Source organism: Sminthopsis crassicaudata, chromosome 3 (genome assembly GCF_048593235.1).
Source record: "Sminthopsis crassicaudata isolate SCR6 chromosome 3, ASM4859323v1, whole genome shotgun sequence".
Taxonomy (NCBI): Eukaryota; Metazoa; Chordata; class Mammalia; order Dasyuromorphia; family Dasyuridae; genus Sminthopsis; species Sminthopsis crassicaudata.
The window spans coordinates 288,977,220-288,995,967 of record NC_133619.1 but is presented as its reverse complement, the minus strand read 5'-3'; the positions used below and the strand labels follow the sequence as shown (position 1 = coordinate 288,995,967).

The 18,748-nt window shown below is 31.8% G+C and overlaps 1 protein-coding gene across 4 annotated transcripts in view; it reads left to right on the top strand.

Moving 5' to 3' along the window:
* IL1RAPL1 (interleukin 1 receptor accessory protein like 1) overlaps positions 1-18,748 on the top strand; it is a 1,478,533-nt gene that overhangs the window by 668,867 nt on the left and 790,918 nt on the right. Inside the window, exon 2 of one of the 4 annotated variants that reach the window (XM_074300888.1) lies at positions 518-595. The exons of the other annotated variants lie outside the window; for them this stretch is intronic. The gene's annotated coding sequence lies outside the window, so the exon portion shown is untranslated. The remainder of the gene's footprint in view (positions 1-517; positions 596-18,748) is intronic. 4 annotated transcript variants of the gene reach the window in all.

The window sequence follows — 18,748 nt, the reverse complement described above, 5'->3', positions numbered from 1 at the left end:
ATGTAGTTCTCAAGTCACAGGTATCATTTTTCCATCTAGTTTAATGTAACAGTTTAATGTTTAAATAATATGTATATTCTCCCATTTACCTTTATAGCTTCTCTTGAGTCCTGTGTTTGAAAGTTAAATTTTCTGTTTAATTCTTCTTCTTTTTTTTTTTCAATAGAAATGATTGAAAGTCTCTTACTTTACTGAAAATCCATCACCTTTCCTGAAAGATGATCCTGAGTTTCTTTGGGTAGTTAATTTTTGGTTGCTACCCCAGATCCTTTGTCTTCCAGAATATGATGTTTCAGGCTCCCTGATCCTTTATTGATGAATATGTCAGATACTGGGTAATTCTGATTTTTGCTTTTTGATATTTCAAATTTCTTTTGACTGGCAGCTCGCAGTATTTTTTCTGGAGATTTTAGTTCCGGAGTTTTGCAACAACATTCCTTGGGGTTTTCCTGTTGGGATCTCTTTCCAAAGATGATCAGTGGATTCTTTCACTGACTATTTCCCCCTCTGTTTCTAGAATATCGGGGCAGTTTTCCTTGATGACCTCTTGAAGAATGCTATCCAGACAGACTCTTTTTTTGGTCATGGCCTTCAGGTAGGCCAATAATTTTTAAATTGTTTCTTCTGGATCTATTTTCCAGATATACTGTTTTTTCAATGAGGTATTTTACATTTCCTTTCAGTTTTTTCATTCTTTTTAATTTGTTTGACTGATTTTTGATGTCTCATAGGTTCATTGGCTTCCATCTGCCCTGTTTGGTTTTTAATGTGAGGTTTTCTTCTGTTAGATTTTGTATCTCTTTTTCCTTTAAATTATTCTAGTTTAGAAGGTGTTATTTACTTCAGTATTTTGTTGTTGTTGTTGTTGCATTTGGCCAATTGTATTTTTTAAGAAATTGCCTTCCTTTTGTAAGCTTTTGACTCTTTCTTGCATACCTCTCATTTCTTTTTTCATTTTTTCTGTCTCTCTCATTTGCCTTTTAAAGCCTTTTATTAGCATTTCCAAGAAGCTTCTTTGTGCTTGAGTGCAATTTATATCATTCTTTGAGATTTCTTTTGTGGACATTTTATCCTTGTCTGAATTGGCATTTTGGTCTTCCTTGTTACTGTAGTAGTTTTCTATGGTCAAGGGTCTTTTCCATTTCTTGCTCATTTTCTTTCCTTTTCTTTTGGTATTTCTTCATTGTTGTAGTTGTTTTTTGGGGTTTTTTTTGTTTTGTTTTGTTTTGTTTTGTTTTGTTTTGTTTTGTTTACTTTTATGGTCTAGCTCTATTGCTGGGGTAAAGGATGCATTGTCCCAAGCTTCTTAGGCAGCTCTGAGCCTGAGCTTTGAGCAGAGTGAATCTTTTGTTTGCAAGGTGTAGTTTTATCTGCTCTCTCCATGAAATAGCTTAGTTTTCCAGAATTTGCCTTCTGAGCTGGGCCTGGGGACTACTCTAAGGTTTGCTATGTTATTGAATTAGGACCAAGCATCTCAGGTGCTGATCTTCTGTGATTGAGACCCATTCAATGGCTTTTCCAAACTCTGAACTGAACTGAACACCTCTTTCACCTCACTGAGACTGACCTTTTTTGAAGTTTGTCCAATCAATCTTGAGTTGAAGATTGGTTTCATTCTGTCAGAATCTGTTTAGAGGTTTCATGTAGCTTTTAAGTGAAACTGGGAAAGCTCAAGCAGTTTCCTCTGCTATCTTGGCTCCACCACCAGAAGTCCATGGTTTTGTATTTTAATGTGAAGGGAGATGTAATAGTTGTAATTACATGTGAAATCTCCTCCCCTGTTGTTCTAAAGCTGAAGTAATAATTTCATGCCTCCTGAATACTACATTTTTTGTTTCTGTTTCTATCTATCCATATTAATTGTACAAACTAAAGAATACTTTTATGGAGAAGAGACAAGAATCAATTACTCCAGTGGATATAAATCTTGGCATAATAAATAATGAACATAAAAATGCTCCACTATAATAATGTTGAGTAGAAACAACAACAAACAACAAATACCACAACTATACTCTTTTATAATTAGAGAAATAAATCAAATTGTAAGAATCGATTTAGTTAAAATTGCAAACCAATCCAGCAATTCTCGCTACCCTGCCAGTAGTCATATCTGACTTTTAATGATACCAGACAACTATTTTTTTTCCCCTTGCCCATCACAAAAATGTTCTATTGTCTCCAACTAATTGCTGGTGAATGTTCTATTCCAGTGAACAGCTTGTGATGTGCTACTTTAGCATAGCTGTTTATAAGCCTTTTTGAGTTGCAAATTTGCCATTTCACCAAAATTTTCAATTCAAAAAACAATGTATTAAATTCCAAATATATTTAAGGTAATGTGCTAGATGCTAAAGATAAAAATTTTTAAAAAACTGAAAAATGTAATACATTCATAGTAATTACATACTATCAGAAGATAAGAAATATTTCATTAAGTTCCTCCAGTTTATATCTCTGCAATGATCTTAGAAATGTTCTGATAATGTGGGCAAAGAAGGCATGGAAGATGGAGATCCTTTCTTGCCCTGACCTATCAAGCATTCAAATTCCACTGAAAGAGCACAACTCTGATTGACTTACCATATTGTTCTAACGCTTAAATTATATTTGTTTAAAAGTTTGTTTTACTAAGAAGTCATATAAGGCAAGTGCTCATAAAGCGGTCAGAAAAAAAGTGAGAAATGACAATCTAAAGTTCTGTCAGAAGAAGTAGAGTATATATCATGAGATATGATAAATACCAGTGCAGAATGGTACAGCATAGTGGTCTCACATCAAAGAAAACTCCTTACTCTATAAAGAAAGCAGAGTTTTAATTGCTTTAAAGAAACATGAGAAGTGCAAATAGAGTGACATTTCCATTTCAAATGTTCATATTCCCTGATTTATAGTAGAGTGCAAGCTCAAATTGGTCTGATCAGCTACAGTTGGACACATTATATATTTATCCCAACAAAGTGATGTGATTTTGGTCCTCTTCAAGTATAAAAGAAACAAGCAATGCAGGACCAAAAGCACCATTACTAGAAAAAGGATTTTATTATTCACTTAGAAAGAATTCAGATTAAAAACCTGAAAAGAATTTTAGAGAAGGTAGACACAATAGATCTTTCTGACAAGTATTGAATGGCTTAGGAAGGAACACACATATATTTCAAGTGTATTATACCAATTAGCTGCATTTCAAATGGATATCTGTTATGCTATCCCCTAATGACTTAAGATAAGAGAATATCCAATTCTAGAATATTCAATTCAATTTGTATAATAAAAGCTATAGATTGAATAAACGTTATCAAATATTTTCCCCTGGTATTATAGGAACTATGCTTTTATATTACTTCAATCACTTGTATGATTTAAGCATAGAAACATAATTGTAATGAGTATGTACCATAGAATAAGATTGTCTTTATACTATGTTAGCCACTTGATATAAAATTAATTTTTGCTGATCTTCATGAATTTAAATCTGACCTCAGACATTTACTGCCTTTGTGATCTGAGACAATTCACTTAAACAATTTGCCCTCCATTTCCTCATTTGTAAAATGAGCTAGAGAAATAAATGAGAAATAATTTTAGTAACATTGTCAATAAAAACCAAAATAAATAGATGCATGACTGAAAATGACTAAACAACAAAAACAGAGGAAGAAAAGAAGGGTAAAAAATTGCTCACAAAATGTTTCATAACTCTATATCTGCATTAAAATTAATTTAATATTATTTTTCCCTCCACATGAAATTTTAGATCTTTCTAAAAATCAGTATTGGGATGATAATAGCATGATGCCCAAAGGTAGGATTAAATTTTTGTATTAAAATGATTATACATTATTTTACCATGAAAGAATAAAAAAAACCTTATCACCATCATAGTAATTCATCTTTGCCATAGTTTATTCTTTTATGAATTCTATGAAATATATTTAGTCATTGTGGCTTCATAATTCATGAAGTAGTTTACTGTCTCTGAATCACTGGGCAGTAGATCATTGGCATATTTCCAAAGGTCCCCATATTTTCCCCCTTGAAGAAATTATCCTGAGAAATTATTATAAAAGCAAACAAAATAAGAACTTTAAAAGTTACTTTAAAACATTTTACCTATAACTTAAATCGATTATACATGTTTGAAACAAGGCAGAGTAAATTTAGGAATCAAAATTTATATCTGCAATTTCTTCTAGTTCATCTTTCTCATTATATTCCTGAGTACTGATGTTCTAAAAAATTAAGTAAATTTTCCATTCTCATAGAACATGGCAGAGAGGGGATCTGAATCTTTAAATCCAAATTCAGTGTTCCTTAGGCTTCAACCTATTGTACTTTATTAGATTTTAGATAAATAGATAGCATAGTAGTATAGATCCAATATGGATACTTGGCTACAAAAAAAAAAAAAAAAAAAAAACCTAACATTTTTAACTTGCTCATAGTTTTTATGTGGCAAGATAGCTTTAATAATTTAAACTAGTCATAGCCATTCACTTTATCTTTCATTTATTGTATACACAACTTGTTCTTTCATTTCAAATTACCTATATTCTAGAATTTGATTATTTATTTTTCTTTTAATTAGATGTATATAGACATCTATTTGTCATCAATTGATTCATTTGACTGGTGTGTCAGAGTTCCTGGAATTCAGACTAGCATTTTTCTTATTCCAGAAAAGTAGAAAAGATTATATCAATACTATTTGTTCAATAATACTTGACCTCATTCCTAATCATGCCATCATTTCAATATAAATTGCTAAGTTGTGATTTCTACCTTGAAACAAAACAAAATAAGCCAAACATAATAAAAGATAAATATTAATATTCAAGTTAGAAAGCCTGTCTTTGTCAGTGCCTTGCGGAGAAATGAAAATCACATACACAACAACAGTAACAGCAACAACTATCACCTAGTTGTGGGGAGTTGGAAAGAAGTTTGGATGATATAATTTTCTCATAAGAATGTTACTTGCTAACTAGATTTTGCATATTTTCAACTCTAAATATTTCAAATGGTTAAGAGAAATTTATCTAATTGAAATTGTCCAGTCATTCTGTCCATCATTTTCTTTACAAAAGTGATTATATAGCTACATTTGAAGTGTTTTAGTTGAAATAATAAATCAAATCATTTATCCATATCAAAGACTTCCTTTTTTTGCAATGACTGAAACCAAATAGGGTAATAGAATTCTTCCTTCATCAATTATAGCTAGCTGGAAATCTTCATAGTGTACAAGTTCTTTCAACAAACCAAAAAGGCCATTATATAATGTAACAATTTGATTAAGGAATTTAAAAAAATTGTTCCTGACGCCCCACCACTACCATGACTGACAGACATCTAAAGTGTGACTTTAAAAAATCTGGTTATGGAACAGCTGATTTTTGTATCAGGTTAATAGTTTGTAACTTAGACATCTCTCATATATCTTTGTGATTTGGCTTTTATTTTGCTTGATTTTGCATTTACAAATATATTCATTTTAATTAGTACTTCTTCCTTAATATCACAAGATGATTAATTCATAATAATTATTAAATATCTCTTCTGAGCAAAACAAACTACTGTCTGTAGGACGTGAAAATCTGATTTCTTTCATCAACTTAATCTATAAAATTTCTCCATGTAATTACCATATTGATTTAGATCAAGGGAAGAGAGATAAGATGTTAGCCCTGCTACTTTTTTTTTTAAATAGTATTCTATTTTTCTCCAGTTATATGTCAAGAAAATGTTTCATGTTCATTTTTACATGATTTTTAGTTCCAATTTTTTCCCTTCCCTTCTTCCAAAGATGGTAAGCATTTTTATATAATGTATATATGTGCTATCATGCAAAACACATTTACACATTAGTGACAGTTATGAAAGAAGAAATAGATCAAAAGAAAAAAAAACAAGAAAGAATAAATTAAGTAATAAAAATGCTTTAAATTGCATTTTGAGTTCATCACTTTTTAAATCTGGTTGGATAACATTTTCCTTCTTGAATCTTTGAACTTGTCTAAGATAATTCATTACTGAGAACTGAGTCAAACATAGTTGATTATCATACAATGTTGATGATACTGTGTACCATGTTTTTATGGTTCTGCTCATTTCACTTTCCTTTAATTTATATGTCTTTCCAGGTTTTTTCTGAAATCTGTCTGTCCATTTTTTATTACACAATAATATTCCATTATATTCATATACCACAGTTTTTTCAGCCATTCCCAAATTATTGGGCATCCCCAAAATTTCCAATATTTTGCAACCATGAAAGGTATGCTATAAATATTTTTGCACATATAGGTCATTTTCCCATTTTGTGATTTCTTTGGGATACAGACCTTATAGTGATATTCCTGGGTCAAAGAATAAGCACTATTTTGTTGTCTTTTAGAAATAATTTGAAATTGTTCCCCCACATGGTTGGATCAATTCAGAATTTTATCAATGCATTAGTGTCCCAACTTTTTCACATCATCTCCAAATTTTATCATTTTTCCTTTTTGTCATGTTAGCCAATATGGAGGTGTGAAAGAGTTCTTTGAATATTCATTTATCTAATCAAAAGTTATTTAGTCAGTTCTTCTACTTGAAACTTTTGTAACCATCTCATTTACCTCTCTGAGCCTTGGTGTCTATAGCAATAAAATAAATTATTGAGTTACATTAGCAATATGGTACCATCCAAATACAAATATTATCATTCCTTGAGATAACATAATATGGTATGGTGTGGTATGGTGAGAAAGGAACTGAAAAAGGAGAATTTGTTTCTAGACAAAAATTTACTCCCTATTAAATATTTGATTTAGGAAACATAGTACACTATTCTATATTATTTTCTTCATTAGTAAAAGACATTTTATTTCTCTACCTACATCTCAGAGTTGTTTTGAGCACTAAAAGAGATCCTATTCTAGAGATTTGGAATTTTAAAATGAAAGTGTCTAGAAAGATCATCTAGTTAAATTTTGTTCATTTCAAGAAGAGTAAGATAATTTATAGTGGTTTAAGGATTTTCCTAACATATAGAGTTTATCAATAACAGAGTCAGAAGAGAAAAACATTATTAACATGTACATATGCCATCTGTCAAGTTACCATTAAATGCCCAGAATATAGGGAGGAGTGTGGGCAACAGGGTTATTATCCCTTAGCTGATATCACTGTCAATATCACTTATACCATACCATACATTACAAATTGCTGAATTCCAAAACAATGATGAAAATACCTTCTTTATGCTTTGTTTTTGTTTTTGTTTCAGAAATATCAGTTCAAATGATAATTTCTCCTTATAGAAATGTATTTATTATAAAGTTTCAAACATTTTATATTGTGTTTATTTAAATAAAATCTTCACTACTCATTTTATTTTAAAATACATTAAACTAATGAATGAATGAATGAATGAATGAATATTATTTAGGGGAATATTAATTATATGAGACACTATTACTATAATGATCCAAAGAGTTTTCCCAAAGTGCCTCAACACTGATGATTCTTCATTGCAAGTTTCTATTAATTTGCTGTTCTTACTGAGAAATAGCCTATATTTTTCCTATATTATAAAGTACATTACATCTCAAATCTAAATTAGATTTTAAAAATTGCAAGATTTTTCTTCAAAAATTTCTACAGACCTTTAATAATTTCAAAATACAAATTAGCAATGTTGCACATGGCAAAACAAAAAAAAAAGAGAGGAAAGATAGGCAAATTGGTTCTCATGAGAGAAAGAAAAATATAGTTCTATAAAATAATTTTCTGAACATGTGGAAATTTTTAATCAACCCCCAATTTAAAATGAATAATAGCATTCAGAATGGTCAAATAACCTTTAAACTTGCCCTAAATAACTTTTTCCTGGTGAGGTAAAGTAGCTGAAACTTAATGAAATAAAATATTCTTTAGTTGGAATTCCCTAGCTGATTTTTTTTGCATACATAAACAAAATTTATTAAAGTATGAGATAAAGTGAATAATTTGTCTTCTGAATGCCTCTTGTTCATAAAAAGACTAATTATACTTAAATTTTGAAATGCTTTTCCCCATAATTAATAAAATGATATGGCTATTTTACTTAGAAGGGGAAAGCAAATTTAGATGACTACTCTATCTTTAAATTCTTTTCAACAGCTCTTACAAAAGCTGAGCTATCAGACCTCATAATTCTGATTTTATTAATTTTAATAGAAATGTTGTTTTGCAGTCTGACTCTATTATCCTTGTTGATTACAAATAAATTGTTCTTTATATTGTCCAGCTATTGAGGCAAATAAAAGAATATAGTTGATGAGAAGCTATATAATAGGTCATACTTACTATTTTGTACTTCATTAAACAAATAATAAAGGGACACTAGAAGAATATGCTACTAATCAGCCAACTGATTACCTACACAACAAAGTAATTAAGTATTCTACTCTATTACTTTCTTTGCTTTTGTATCCTTAGAACATCAGTCATATGAACATATTATATGATATATATTTAATATATCAATACATTAACATATATAAATAATATATATTAGCATATTATCATATATTAACATATAATATGTATATATTGTATAAATGCTTTAAATTAAATTGAAAAGGAAACAGAATATAAAACAAAAATTATACACAAGAAATGGATATTATACACATATCTCTTTTTATGTGTGCATAGCTAAATGAAAAATGTGTAGATATGTTATATATTTCTATTTCATTCTCTACTTGAAAAGGGATTGATTTCATTGGCAAACTCTTGGTAATTGCTAAGTTATGTATGTAGCTTATGCTTTTTCTTACCTACCTTTTTTCCTTCCTTTCCTCTTTCTTTTTTCTTCCTTCCTTCATACCTTCCTTCCTTCCTTCCTATCTTCCTACCTTCCTTCCTTCCTTCCTACCTTCCTTCCTTCCTTCTTTCCTTCCTTCCTTCCTTCTTTCCTTCCTTCCTTCCTTCCTTCCTTCCTTCCTTCCTTCCTTCCTTCCTTCCTTCCTTCCTTCCTTCCTTCCTTCCTTCCTTCCTTCTTTCTTTCTTTCTTTCTTTCCTTCTTTTTTTCCTTCCTACCTTCTTTTCTTCCTACTTTCCTTCTCTGGTGGTAATTCCTTGACCCTCTGAAAGAACAAAGACAATATTTCATTTTTTATAAGTTACTTTGCTTTGAAAACATAGCTTTGCTCATGAGGATTTCAAGCCTGTTGTTATCTTTTTTTCATTTAGTGAAATGTAATGAAATAAAAAATAAGATACTTTTATTTTTTCATGAGCAAGGTCTTCATCCTAGAAAATAAATGGTAAGAATATAAATTTGTTAGCTAAGAATTAGCTTTAGTCCTCATAATTTAGGAAATTGAATAGTTTTTCTTGAGTATCACATGTAAATATTATTGATAATAAGAGCAGTAAGAATAAACAATAATTGAAACATCATTGTTGTTAGAATTATGTATTAGATAATAATTGAAGGCAATAGATCTATCAAGGAATAGCTAAATGAGTTGTCTCATGATTTACACTAGATTTAATGACAGTTCTCTGTCCAATTTGCTTGTTCCTACCACTTAAATTTATTCAAAAAGTAGTTTCATTGGGCTTGCAAGTCATAGGTCCATGTAGATAAGATTTTTTTGTTGTTTGTTTACTTATTTTGCTAGAGAAAAGTAGGCATTAAATAAGCTCTATTATTTTATTTCTGACTTTCATACAAAATTTTCTTTTCTACTTAGCAAATATAATTTGACTTGAAATGAGTCAGGTTAGAAATGTAAAGGAACCATTTTTTTTCCGGAAAATATTTTGCAAACAATCATGCTAGTAACACCAACAACATTTGAAAAAGTTTAACATTTACAATTTCATTTTTCATTGCATTAATGAGATATAAAATCTATTCATTTCAATTTCCATTTACATGACAACTCCTCCTTACCAATACTTCATCTATAAGTTATGACATTAATGTATATACTATTTGGTAGTTAGGGCCTAAGAATTTAATAGACAATGTATTATTTACCAGGACAAAGGTCTGTGTGTCCACGGTTTAATATGCCAAAGGACAGAAAGTTCTGAAATGTCTGCATTTTCTAAAGTGATGCACAGTTCTGAAATGATGACAATTTTATAATAAATATTTTACCTAACTTTAACCATATCTATATCCATATATGTTCATCTGGTAATTTACATGGCATACCTTCTGTATGATGTCATATAAATTTTGACTAGGAACAAATTTTTACATCCTCTGTTTAAGTATATCAATCTTTTCTTTTCATTAAATAAGTTTTTCATGAGAATTTAAAACTAACATGTTTCTTGAAGTCCATTTCTTCCCTATGTGACATTTCACACAATCACAATGATCTTTTATTAAGTCAGTAAGCTGGAATTGGATACATTAGATTTTCTATTACTCTATGGAAAGTGTATTTTCTTAGCTAAAACTGTGTAACTAATATAATTCTATGTAGAAATAACTACAATCTGAATTGGAGATATTTTCACTTTTTTAACGTAAAGTGAGGCAGGGAGGGGATAGAAAGTCTTACTCATTATTAATACCAATTTTTGATATGCTGCTTGATGGGAATACATGACCTTTATTATTCAACTTGATTGGATCACTATGTTAACACAAGATACCTTTTACTAAAGCATCACTAAAATTCCTATTCTGTCAGTTTTACCAATCTTCATTCTTTTAGAGCTCTACATGAATTAATGAAATGTGTATTCAGTAAAAATCAAGAAATTAATATTTAAAAGATAAAGCATGACTTCACCAGAGCAATCATAAAAGATAGTCCATATTGAAGAGACCAAAAAGAAAGTCATACATATTGTAGAATGATTTTTGCAGTTAGATACCTGAATGCATTTGAAACTGAAATTTCTTATCTGGAAACTAAAATGATTTACTAAATTTAATTTCACCAATATCTTGTACATATCAAACTTTTTCCCTTTGCGAAATTAGAGAAAAGTTTCCTTTAATAGATGAAATGCTGTCTTTGGCTACCTCATCTAGCAAAATCATTAGGATGGTGAGATGGGAAGTTTGCTGTGATTAGAGCCAAAACTAGATGGTTGAAGTTTTTGAGCAATTTTAAGAAAGGTTATAAGTAACTATTCTGAGCATATAATAAAATTCTGAATGAATGAAGAATAATCATGATTAGAGAAATGTCAGGAGACAGTATTTTCCTATTCAGAACCTACTTTGGAAAGAGAAATATTTCATAAATTTGAAGGCCTATCTATACATGAGTTGCATTTAACATATTGTTATTTATATAATCGGATATATTGTCCATAAATGAATTTAAAAACAAATATGGCATTGTATTTAACTTATACTTTAACAAATTTAACATGTATTGGTTAACCTGCCATCTGGGGAAAGGTGTGGGGGGGGGGGAAGGAGGGGAAAAGTTGGAACAAAAGGTTTTGCAATTGTCAATGCTGAAAAATTGCCCATGCACATATCTTGTAAATAAAAAGCTATAATAATAAAAAAAAGAAAAAAATGGGAAAAAAAAACAAGTATGGTTGATTGTGATCTGAAAAATCACATATAAAAGACATGAGATAAAACTTGTAAGTATAAAAAGTTCTCAGTGGAATATATCAAGAATATAACTTTGAAACCAATTCTGCCTTTGAATTTTTTTTTGTTTCTCCTTCCCTAATCATCAATTTTAGAAGTAAATATTTCTTTTCTGTGAATCTAAACAGCACACATTAAACCCACTGTTCTTAAACCATGCTCTAGGCCATAGAGCAGCATGCTAGAAAAAGCAACACTTTTTTCCCCTTACATCTGCTCTAAGTGTAACAGTGATATCCACATGATAACCACAGGATTTTTTCAATATGTAAGGGGGAAACAATGCCTCATAGAGATATTGAACCCTAGTGGAAGGGTACTTTTGAACTAGTGTAGACCTGACACTTAGAATTACCTTTATTGTTCCCCAATTTCCCTTAGGCAAAGGCAGTTGATACTTCTTTTCAACTGAAAGTATACATAGTATCATTCCCAACCCCTTTTCCAAGGCAAGATTATTCACCTAAAATTTTCATTTTTTTTTACAATATTAAGGAAAACTATTTTATTGTAACCTAATATTTACTGGTTTCCCATGTGTCTTTAGGTTAAATTTATTTATTTATTTATTTGGTGAGGCTATTGGTATTAAGTGACATACCCAGGGTCACACAGCTAGTGAGTCTTAAGTGTTTGAGACCAGATTTAAACTCAGTTCCTTATGATCTTAGGGAGGATCCTCCATCTACTTCAACATCTAGCTACCCCTCTGGGTTAAATTTAAAGCATATTCAGTATTTTCCCTTCTTCTATTACTCCTGACTCTTATAAGTCTCCTTTAGTTTAACTTATATACTCATTCTTCTTTGTTTCTTCTATATTAACTTTATGCCTTTGCAAAATATAGTAGTATAATAATAATGTGTCAATATAGTGCTTTGAGATTTACAAAATACTTTATAAATTTTGTGTCATTTTATCCTCCTTGAGATAGGTGATATCACTATTCCCATTTTGTCAATGAGGTGGATGAGGCAGAGAGAGGTCAAATGATTTGCCCAAGGTCTTCCACACCTTGGTCCAGGTCCAGAATTCTACCCATTATAACACCAAACTACCTCTTCTCTATTTAGATGTTGTCTTCTGTTTAATGAGAAAGCCTAAGTAGACATTTTAAAACAAGTGAAATGTTATGATTTGTACTTATAAATTTGGTTTAGATTATGGAACCTTTGCTTTTTTTTTTTTTTTTTTTTTTTTTTTTTGTTGCAAAGGAAGGATTGTATTCACAAGGTAAAAATAATCTGGGAAGAGAAACAAAACAAAAACAAAAACAAAAACAAAAAAACAATGCTCACAGATTACACTCATTTCCCAGTGTTCCTTTTCTGGATGTAGCTGATTCTGTCCATCACTGATCAATTGGAATTCGATTAGCTCTTCTCTATGTTGAAGATTTCCACTTCTATCAGAATACATCCTCATACAGTATCATTGTTGAAGTGTATAATGATGCCCTTGTTCTGCTCGTTTCACTCAGCATCAATTGATGTAAGTCTCTCCAAGCCTCTCTGTATTCCTCCTGCTGGTCATTTCTTACAGAACAATAATATTCCATAACCGTCATATACCATAATTTACCCAACCATTCTCCAATGGATGGACGGACATTCATTCATTTTCCAGCTTCTAGACACTATGAAAAGGGCTGCCACAAACATTTTGGCATATACAGGTCCCTTTCCCTTCTTTAGTATTTCCTTGGGATATAAGCCCAATAGGAGTACGGCTGGGTCAAAGGGTATGCACATTTTGATAAATTTGGGGGCATAATTCCAGATTGCTCTCCAGAATGGTTGGATTCTTTCACAACCCCACCAACAATGCATCAGTGTCCCAGTTTTCCCACAGCCCCTCCAACATTCATTGTTATTTGTTCCTGTCATCTTAGCCAATCTGACAGGTGTGTAATGATATCTCAGAGTTGTCTTAATTTGCATTTCTCTGATCAATAGTGATTTGGAACACTCTTTCATATGAATGGAAATAGTTTTAATTTCATCATCTGAAAATTGTCTGTTCATATCCTTTGACCATTTATCAATTGGAGAATGGCTTGATTTCTTATAAATTAAAGTCAATTCTCTGTATATTTTGGAGATGAGGCCTTTATCAGAACCTTTAACTGTAAAAATGTTTTCCCAATTTGTTACTTCCCTTCTTATCTTGTTTGCATTAGCTTTGTTTGTGCAGAAACTTTTTAATTTGGTGTAATCAAAATTTTCTATTTTGTGATCAATAATGGTCTCTAGTTCTCCCTTGGACACAAACGCCTTCCTCCTCCACAAGTCTGAAAGGTAAACCATCCCATGTTCCTCCAATTTATTTATGATTTCGTTCTTTATGCCTAAATCTTGGACCCATTTTGATCTAATCTTAGTATGTGGGTCCATGCCTAGTTTCTGCCATACTAATTTCCAGTTTTCCCAGCAGTTTTTGTCAAATAATGAACTCTTATCCCAAAATTTGGGATCTTTGGGTTTGTCAAAGATTAGATTGCTATTTTTATTCACTATCTTGCCCTGTGAACCTAACCTATGCCACTGATCAACCAGTCTATTTCTTAGCCAATACCAAATGGTTTTGGTGACTGTTGCTTTATAATACAGTTCTAGATCAGGTACAGCTAGACCACCTTCACTTAATTTTTTTTCATTACTTCCCTTGAAATTCTCCACCTTTTGTTGTTCCATATGAATTCTGTTGTTATTTTTTCTAGGTTATTAAAATAGTTTCTTGGGAGTCTGATTGGTATAGCACTAAATAAATAGATTACTTTAGGGAGTATTGTCATCTTAATTATATTTGCTCGGCCTATCCAAGAGCACTGAATGCCTTTCCAATTATTTAAATCTGACTTTATTTTTGTGGCAAGTGTTTTGTAATTTTGCTCATATAATTCCTGACTCTCCTTTGGTAGATATATTCCTAAATATTTTATACTATCGACCGTTATTTTGAATGGAATTTCTCTTTGTATCTCTTGCTGTTGGATTGTGTTGGTAATATATAAGAATGCTGAGGATTTATGTGGATTTATTTTGTATCCTGCCACTTTGCTAAAATTCTGAATTATTTCTAATAGCTTTTTAGCAGAGTCTTTGGGGTTCTCTAAGTATATCATCATGTCATCTGCGAAAAGTGATAATTTAATTTCATCATTTCCTACTCAATTCCTTGAATCTCTTTCTCTACTCTTATTGCTGAGGCTAGAGTTTCTAGTACTATGTTGAATAGGAATGGTGATAGTGGGCAACCTTGTTTCACTCCTGATCTTACAGGGAAAGGTTCAAGTTTATCGTCATTACATATGATGTTTACTGAAGGTTTTAAATATATGCTTGTTATTATTTTAAGGAATAGTCCATTTATTCCTATACTCTCAAGTGTTTTTAGTAGGAATGGATGTTGGATTTTATCAAATGCTTTTCTGCATCTATTGAGATGATCATATGGTTTTTATTAATTTGATTATTAATATGGTCAATTATACTAATAGTTTTCCTAATATTAAACCAGCCCTGCATTCTTGGTATAAATCCCACTTGGTCATAGTGTATTATCCTGGGGATGATTTTCTGAAGTCTATTTGCTAATATCTTATTTAAAATTTTAGCATCAATATTCATTAAGGAAATTGGTCTATAGTTTTCTTTCTCAGTTTTCGATCTACCTGGTTTAGGTATCAGTACCATGTCTGTGTCATAGAAGGAATTTGGTAGGACTCCTTCAATCCCTATTTTTTCAAATAGTTTACATAGCATTGGAGCTAGATGTTCTTTAAATGTTTGGTAGAATTCACATGTAAATCCATCTGGTCCTGGGGACTTTTTCTTTGGAAGTTGGTTAATAGCTTGTTCTATTTCTTTTTCTGAGATGGGACTATTTAGACTACTTACTTCTTCCTCTGTTAATCTGGGCAAGCTATATTTTTGAAGGTATTCTTCCATTTCATTTAAGTTATCGAATTGATTGGCATAAAGTTGAGCAAAGTAGCTCCTAACTATTGTTCTAATTTCCTCTTCATTAGTGGTGAGTTCACTCTTTTCATTTTCAAGACTAACAATTTGCTTTTTCTCTTTCCTTTTTTAAATCAGGTTTACTAAGGGTTTGTCTATTTTGTTGGTTTTTTCATAGAACCAACTCTTAGTTTTATTAATTAATTCAATAGTTTTTTTACTTTCAATTTTATTAATCTCACCTTTTATTTTTTGAATTTCAAGTTTTGTGTTTGTCTAGGAGTTTTTAATTTGTTCCTTTTCTAGCAATTTTAGTTGTAAGCCCAATTCGTTGGCCCTCTCTTTCTCTATTTTATGCAAGTAGGCCTGTAGAGATATAAAACTTACCCTTATTACTGCTTTGGCTGTATCCCACACATTTTGGTATGATGTCTCATTATTGTCATTTTCTTGGGTGAAGTTATTAATTATGTCTATGATTTGCTGTTTTACCCAATCATTCTTTAGTATAAGATTATTTAGTTTCCAATTATTTTTTGGTCTATTTTCCCCTGGCTTTTTATTAAATGTAATTTTGATTGCATTGTGGTCTGAAAAGGATGCATTTACTATTTCTGCCTTACTGCATTTGATTTTGAGGTTTTTATGCCCTAGTATATGATCAATTTTTGTATAGGTTCCATGAACTGCTGAGAAGAAAGTATACTCCTTTCTGTCTCCATTTAGCTTTCGCCAAAGATCTATCATATCAAACTTTTCTCATATTCTACTTGCCTCTTAGACTTCTTTCTTATTTATTTTGTGGTTTTATTTATCTAATTCTGGGAGTGCAAGGTTGAGATCTCCCACTATTATAGTTTTGCTATCTATTTCTTCTTGTAGCTCTCTTAATTTCTCTTTTAAGAATTTAGATGCTGCACCACTTGGTGCATATATGTTTAATATTGATACTGCTTCATTATTGATGCTACCCTTTAGCAGGATATAATGCTCATCCTTATCTATTTTAATTAGATCAATTTTTGCTTTTGCTTGATCTGAGATGAGGATGGCTACTCCTGCTTTTTTTGGTTTTGCCTGAAGCATAATAGATTCTGCTCCACCCTTTTACTTTTAGTTTGAATGTATCACTCTGTTTCAGGTGTGTTTCCTGTAAACAACATATAGTAGGATTCTGACTTTTAATCCAGTCTGCTAACTGCTTCCTCTTTATTAAGCTGTTTGCTCCATTCACATTTATGGTTAGAATGACTAATTCTATATTGCTTGCCATCCTGTTAACCCCTGCTTATGCTTTTCCCCTTTCCTTCCCTCTTACCCCCCTACCCAGTATTAAACTTGTGAACACCACTTGCTTTTCACAGCCCTCCCTTTTTAGGATACCTCCCCCACCTTAAAGTTCCTCCACTTATTTTACCCCTTTTCCTCACAATTTCTATATTCCCTTCCCCTTAGCTTACTCCTTCCCTTTCACTTTTCAATGAAGTGGAAGAAGTTTCACCATAAATCGAATATGTCTATTGATACACACTATGTTCATCTCCCTCCTTTCTTTCTCTCAGATATAATAGGTTACCTTTGCCTCCACTTTACACTTTTTTATGATATAATTTCCACCTCTAGTTTCTAAGACAATTTGTACATATGATCTTTACATATTTTTTGGCAGAAGTATAGTTCTCAAGATTTCTTTTTACCTTTTTAGAAATCTCTTGAGTTCTGTATTTGAAAATCAGACATTTTATGTAGGTCTGATTTTTTCATCAAGAATAGATGGAATTCATTTATTTCCTTAAATGTCCATCTTCTTCCCTGGAAAACGGTGCTCATTCTTGCTGATTAAGTTATTCTTGGCTGCATATCAAGTTCCTTAGCCTTTCAGAATATCATATTCCAGGCCCTTTGTTCTTTTAATGTAGACGCTGCTAGATCCTGGGTTATCCTTATTGTGGCTCCTCCATATCTGAATTGATTATTTCTAGCAGCTTCCAATATGTTTTCCTTTGTCTGATGGTTCTTGAACTTGGCCACTATATTTCTTGGCGTTTTGATTTTAGGGTCCCTTTCAGTAGGTGATAGATGAATTTTTTCAAGGTCTATTTTACCCTCTGTTTCCAAAACGTCTGGGCAGTTCTCTTTGATAATTTCCTCGAAAATAGTGTCCAAGCTCTTTTTTTTCCCTCACATTTTTCAGGGAGTCCGATTATTCTCAAATTGTCTCTCCTGGATCTGTTTTCCAGGTCTGTTGTCTTTCTAATAAGGTACTTGACATTCTTTTCAATTGTTTCATTTCTCTGGTTTTGCTTGACTACCTCTTGGTTTCTCCTTGAGTCATTCATTTCTACTTGTTTGAGTCTAATTTTCAATGATGTATTTTCTTCACTCACTTTTTTTTTATATCTTTTTGTAATTGTCCAATTGTGGTTTTAAGTGAGTTTTTTTTCTTCTATGGAATTTTTTTCCATTTCATTTTATAGAGAGCTGATTTCTTTATCCAGCTCATTAATCCTCTTTTCCTTGGAGTTGTTTATCTTTTCCAATTCACTAATCCTGTTTTCCTTGGAGTTTTTTGCCTTTTCTAATTCACTAATTTTATTTCTCAATGATTTGATCTTTTTATCCACTCTGGATAACTTCTCCAGGCTCTCTTTCCAAGTTTCCCTTTCCTTTTCCAATTTCTCTTCTAGCTCTCTTGTGAGAGCCTTTTTGATTTCCTCTATGAGGTTCTTTTGTATTGAGGAGCAGCTCATATCCCCCTTAGGGACAGTCTGTTTTTAATCTCCTCAGTATTTGAAGTCTGCTCTCTCTCCATACAGAAGCTGTCAATGGTTAGAGCCCTTTTGAATTTTTTGTTCATTTTGTCAAGAGTGGAATCGAAGAAAACAAATTGACAAGAGAAACAATTGGTCTGTTTTGGGGGGATGGGGCTGGATGGTGTTAATGGGCTTCCTTTACAGACTGGGGGTGGTGCAGCAGAGAGCCACTAACAGGACAGTGATGGCTGCGCTGAGTCTGAGCTCTGAGGCCCTGAGAATGAGCTGAGTCAGTCCAGGCGGGGGTTGGGGGTGGCCGGTTCCGAGAGACACTAGCTTTCTGGGGTTTTAATCTTCACCTCCAGTATTTACACCCTCTCTGCTGCTTCTGGCTTGCTGCCAAGACGGAACATCCACACTGTGGT